This window comes from Rhopilema esculentum, chromosome 14 (assembly GCF_057945365.1).
Source record: "Rhopilema esculentum isolate cy_ngs chromosome 14, ASM5794536v1, whole genome shotgun sequence".
Taxonomy (NCBI): domain Eukaryota; kingdom Metazoa; phylum Cnidaria; class Scyphozoa; order Rhizostomeae; family Rhizostomatidae; genus Rhopilema; species Rhopilema esculentum.
The window spans coordinates 5,327,090-5,333,732 of record NC_142828.1 but is presented as its reverse complement, the minus strand read 5'-3'; positions in this window follow the sequence as shown (position 1 = coordinate 5,333,732).

The following is a 6,643-nucleotide window of genomic DNA, read 5'->3' as shown; positions in this document are numbered from 1 at the left end:
AAAAATATGAATAACAGTCAATAATCAACTCAGGAGTAACAGCCAGTGCAAAAGCCCCTCGTGAAATTAACTCTGATTAAATTTCATTTAATCATCATTTTCGTATCCATATATTAAAAAGAAATTACATTATCATTAGTTATAATTATCAAAGTCTTTGAGTCGATTTGTATAAAGGCAAGAAATAATTAGGAGTTGACTGGTATCCAATTGTCACACGTTTTATACCCATATGCAAGTAGAAAGAGTTGTTAAAAGGAACATGAGGGCTTCCAAATGAGCAATCATCACTAAAAGATGTTGACACCCAACTACTGTCTTCGGGTGTTAGTTGCTGATTGTTAAAAGCGCAAAGCGCTGTCCGCAACTCGTAACAATGCTCCAATTCATAACACAATGCGCAAGGGGTGTTATTCCCGACTCGCGAGCATGCCTTTGTTTCGGTTTGTTGAGGAAGGTGTGATGTTTTGAAATTACATTAACACCTTCAAGTTCAAACTTTCTCATGTTAATATCGATGTCTACAAAGCCGAATGCCTTTTATTTCTAGAATTCTGAAGAGAAAGTTTGCCGTTACAGTGCAGCCACAATATTCCGTTTGTTTGACGATTCCCAGACTAGACTTTTCAGCTAAATCTGCTTAAAATATTTTTCACTGAAATTAGTAGGCTACTGACCCAAAGACCGAGATACAACTTTCTGTTTGGGAGGCCAGCTCTGATAAATAAGTGTGAAAACAGCCATATTTTACAAAATAAAAGTGTTTTACTTATACCAGTAAAGTTTTTGAACGGGGCCAGGGCCCCCCTGTATCTCGGTCTTTACTAACCATTCCTAGGATTGAACTGGGCCAAATCACGGGGGAGAATTATCAGTACAGTTCTCTCTGCACTGATAACCTACAACTATCTACAATTACAGTTCGCCCCTTTCTCTACCTCTGTCTTTGTGCATCTCTACAACAGCCGTGTTAAAAACAAAGCAAACATTGTGACGCTTTTGCTGCGTAAACCCTTTTGCCTTCAAGCATCACAACTACCTAAAATGTCTTAATTTACAAGAAAATAAGGGATCTGTAGACAGTCCTCAATAAAAGTATAAGACACCTTGTAACACAAAGCAAAAGTTCTTTAAAAACGTACCTGCTTTAGATAGCATCGTCTGTAGTTGACAAAGAATTAAAATCACAGCAAGTATTTTGATTGCCTGATGTGCTGTAGGGTTCGCGCTTGGCTATGTACTTAAAGAAATGTCTAGATAGTGCTAAAGAAATCGTCAATGTAGTCCTACGCACAAGGGATTCGCAAAGCAACATTTAAGGAAAGAAGAAGGCACAAGCACTTGCATGTTTGAAGGTCTCAAATGTACACCTGATACGCAAATTTGAAAGGTTTTCTTCACAAATCTGTGCAACAGACTGTTTTACTCAGTATTGAGTTCGTAAACAGCAACCCATTGTCATTGGAATAAAATTTCTGAAACAGATAATGATTTTCTGCCAAGACTTTTCTCTCTAAATTTCTTGGTAAATCAGCTGTTCAAAAGTGAAATCCAATCAAATATGAACGTTGCGTGTAGTACTTCATCCAGAAAAACGATAATATAGTTAGCAAATAAATTTAGTACCAGAAGAAAATATAATAGTTGATTGTTAAAAACACGACGTTTCGAGCATAACGAGTACATGCTCGAAACGTCGTGCTTTCAACAATCAACTATTATTTTTTCATTCTGGTACTAAATTTATTTGCTAACTATATTATCGTTGTTCAAAAGTGACTTTGGCATACCATGCAGTTGAAACTTTGACCTGTAAGGTGGAGCAGAAAGCAGACTTTTGAAATGCTCGCTATAACGGCAGTTAGTTTCTTCCTAAAAAGAAGCAAAAATCTATAGTCTTTTCCTCAAAGATTCTTTAAACAAACTGGGGTTAAAATCAACACCAAAGTTCTGTAGACAGAGAATCGAGGCTATAGACGTAGGATACATAGTGGCTGAAATGGCAGAAGCCCTTCTAATCAGACAAAAGTTATCGGATTCCAGCAATTATCGGGCAGTTTATTCTCGTTGAAGCAATAATTTTCGGTCAATATCTGTAAGAAATTATATGGTATGATGTAAGAAATTATATGGTGCGATTTGATTGCACTTGGCTTGTGACATATCCAACATACCTACTTATGGTTCAACGGCCTTCTATAGAAGAAAAACTGGGAATTTGGAAACAGCCAGTACCAAAAGAGTTACATTGGCAAAATTCACAGTAAGCAACACGGTACACGAAGTATTCTTATAACATTTATTAAAAAAGGTAATTCTGGACCTAAATTATCTTGCAAAACATTGTTCTTATGAAGAAAAAAGTATTTGCTTTTCAGCCTTTTTCTAAAATATGTATATACGTCCAACGGACATCTAAACACAACTCGTTAGCTGCTTGCTTTACAGCCATACATAAACCACTTTCCGTACAGCCATATATAAACCACTTTCCGTTACAAAACAACTGAATAGATAGACATTTCATACTATCGAAAGTTATATGGACACGCAGAAGAGAAGTGGCAAGTCGTCGATCCTGCATTAAATAATGTTCGCACACCGATTGCAATAACTCAGCACATACAGGTAGCTAAAACAAAATAACACTGCGATACATTGGCTTTACTTATGAACGAAAGAAAGCGGAATTAAAAAATATTTCGTTTAATTTCCTACTGTTCCCATGAAAATAATGAAGAAAGCAGACAGTGTCGGTACATATGCACCTTTATCCATTTTCTACAACTCTATTTATGAAGCGTGTCTCAGAGTGGTGCTTATATTAGGGAGGCTCTTATCATAAAGAGGCGTTGATAAGATGGAAGACTTCTATTGGACTTTTATTAAAGGCACGGCGTTTATTATATGGTAGGGGTCTATTTGAGGTTCACTGTTTATTAGAGGCAATACGGTAGATCAGCTGCAAGATAAATGGACAGAAACTGATTATTTCTGTTTCTTTCAAATCGCTAAATCAAGGACCAGTGGTTTATAACTTTGACGGATTCTGAACTCTTGAGTGATGCAGTTTTCAGGTTTTTACATACGATGATTTTAGATATTGCTATCCTTTTTCCTTAAAAAAATACCACATTCCTCGATAAAATCTCTTTTCACTTCATTCAGAAGTGGCTCTATGGTTAGCTGTAAAAATTGTCCAGAAAAAGAACAAAGTCCCCTACAGCCTTTATAAAAAAACGTCTTCATTAATTTGAATATATTGCCCCCTCTCCCTTCTGGCCCCATATGGATTAAAGCAGGAAAGACAAGCAAAAATGAGATGATAGCCTTCAAGCTAGCTTTCCAGTCTCTGTTTTCATCAAAACAAAAGTTCTGAATACTTTCCTGATAGCATTCCCGCTAAAAGCAGCTTAAAAGCACCTCCTTCAATTGCCCTTCATTTTAACATGTGCTTCTTGTTCGAAGTCAAGACGAGACGTATGAGTCATTGCAACATCGCGGTACTCTCGAGGTGAGGTTGCTTTATTTACGGTGTAAAGCCTAGTAGTGTACGTATGGATTAATAAAACCAAACGACAGCTTAACGTTTCAATATGATACTCTGACTGCCAATATAGTAACTATGCTGCCAATCAGCGTTAAATGAACAATTTCTGAGGCTTTTCACTTTATTGGACGGCCAGGTTTATAAGGGGACTCGTCTGGTTTCTGAGCGCATAAATTTTGTCGAACACACATTAAACCTCACCTTTTTGTGTTTAATCTAAATGTCTTTTAAATCTTGCATAGAAAGATTAGCTCCCAACACGCCGCTGTCATAAATAAGCATATCGACACGTGGGCAGAACGGTAAAAATTGGAAGATTAAAACAGTAAGGGATTGCTTAATACGGTCGTTAGAGCTCTTAAACAGAGGGGGAGGGCTGCAAGATGTGGGTCTGCCGGAAAATGTGGGTAACGCATGGGGCATTAAAGAGGTGTCCACGTTAGAGAATATATAAATAGATCAAATTATTCTGTTTTTTGAATGAATTTTTTCATCCTGGTTGAAGAGTTTATACGAAAAACAGTGTACATATTACAGGAATTTGTTAGGCTTAAGTGACAGCACAATGTCAGCTAATGTGGTGCTGTGATTGGTGTTGTTTTGAATTAGAGTTAACATTTAAACCTCAGAAAAAGTTAATAAATTAACGGAAAAATGGCAAATTTTGATGGCTTAAAGATGAAATTTTATAAAAATGCCAGTGCCGCAGCTTGAAAATCATCTTTCTATGTTTTTTAAAGCACCAGGTATTTTTTGAAAAATCTGTTGGACGAAAAAGGCCTAATTTGAAACTCAGAACGTTATTCATTAGCCAAAGCTAATGCCTTTTGTACGAAAAAGACAGATTCAAGTATTTTGGTACTATATAGTAAAAAACCCTCTACTGACTTCATTAACAATTTATTGGCTTTCCGTCCAATAGAAATTCGAACAGTAAAGTTGTTTTCTCAAAAAAGTCAACCATTATAAAATAGAATGTTCTTAAGATATCAATAATACTACCAAGCGTGACAAAAAGTGTGCTTGAAATTGTGTGTGTAACGGAGTGTCCGACTTGGCAGGAATAACACAAAAACCTCGTGAATTCTCTTCGATATTCTCCTCAATTTCTCAAACACCTTTTCTTCACTCTACTCAACTTCACTCTAATCACTTTAACTATCATCCGGTACTTCTTAATCTCCTTTTCTCGTACAGTCTCGTTTTCAATATTTAAATCACAATACAACATATTCACATGTGCTGCTAACGATAGGCCTTTTACTATGGTAAATGGACCTTTCCCTCTACTTTGTATAGACATTCGATACAGAAATGTTGCATTTGTTACTTAGGTTGGATTATATTTAAGGATTCAACATTTTCCGTTTTGAGTAAGTCTTAAAAACGTTGAATGTATCTTTTTTTTGATAATCTTACGAGTTGAAGCTTTCAAGTCAAGCATTATATTACCGTGTTTTTTGCCAACAGTCATAATGCTATCTATTCCGTCCGACACATCATTATTTTGCTAAATATTTTCCAAACTTTCACTCGTATTAAACATTTGCAAAGGCACAGCCTCTACTCCACCTGGTCAGGTTTAAAATCCAACAGAAAATGCTAATTCAAAATAACGATTTTGTGCCGCAAAAAGGGGATAAAGTCAATAAAAGTTATAGAAAGTTATTTACCTTAAACTGGTTATTTGTTTATAAGCAGAATTTTTTACGACTATTTGTATTTGTATTTGTTGCTACCTAGCATCCGAAGGTAGTTTTAAGGACACTGAGAAGCTATGCTTATCGAGCAGTGTCCTGGTCCTTCCTCTCAATGTGACCACACCTCGTGATTCCTATGCCTCGAATTACAGAGAGCTGGCGACTCTCCCCACTCTGGGTGAAAGTTTGATCATGCCAGGGACTAGAACCACAGACCCCTGTGTCTGTAGTCAGCGCCTTTAACAACTGAGCCATCCTCGCACGACTAGCAGCAAAATAACAATGTTTGATAATAAGCAGAAGCGTTTGAGAAAGGTTAGATGGGTATCTGAGCTGGGGGGAGGGGGTGGTAGGAATGGTGAGTTAAATGGGGCGCTTCTCGTCCCTAATGTAGCAGATATAATGTAAAGTGGTAGGAAGGGGGCACGTGCCACTGAAAATTATTTTTAACAGCTCATCCATCATTAGTTTTAACATTTCACTCAACACTAAAATATACTCTGACATAGGACGTGTCTTCCAACACTTGACCAAACACTGAAAGGCACCAATCTGACACAGGTACTGGGACGATCCTTCATGTCATCCAACATCCGATATAAAATTTGACCCAACACTGACAGATACACTGACACAGGTAGTGTGATAATGCTACATGTCATCCAACATCTGATTTAACGGTTCACCCAGGCACTCTGACACAGGTAGTGAGACAATCATACATGTCATCCGACATCCGATATGACATTTGACCAAACACTGAAAGACACTCTGACACAGGTAGTGTGACAATGCTACATGTCATCCAACATCTGATTTAACGGTTCACCCAGGCACTCTGAATCAGGTAGTGAGAAGATCCGTCATGTCATCCAACATCCGATTAAACATTTGACCAAACATTGGAAGGCATTCTAACCAAACACTAAAAGAGGCTGGGAACTAAACATTTGCCCTAGTAGCAAAATTTTGTTTATAAACTAGACAGGCTTCAGTAAACAGAGGAGAAATATTTATATCAATATAATAACATAATCAGAGTATTGCTACATACCCTGGGCCATGCTCAAAGTAGTATAAAGAACGGAATATAAGGTGGTGGTTTAAATACTAACTATGATATCAAATTAGAATTACAGAGGATGTGGACGGCTACATTGTTACATATATATATGTATATATAGAAACACTAACAGGATTAAAGGTACGAAAGAAAGACATGGGCATACACAATTGATCAGCACTCTTTACATGAAACTTCGAAATCCAATTGATATCTTCAAACGAGAATCAAGACAAAAAAACCTTTTCTTTTGTTGACCATGCCAACGACAGCGCTATCTTTACCTTCTCGCATAGATATACGCATGATCATACCCAGCTGAGAAATGTG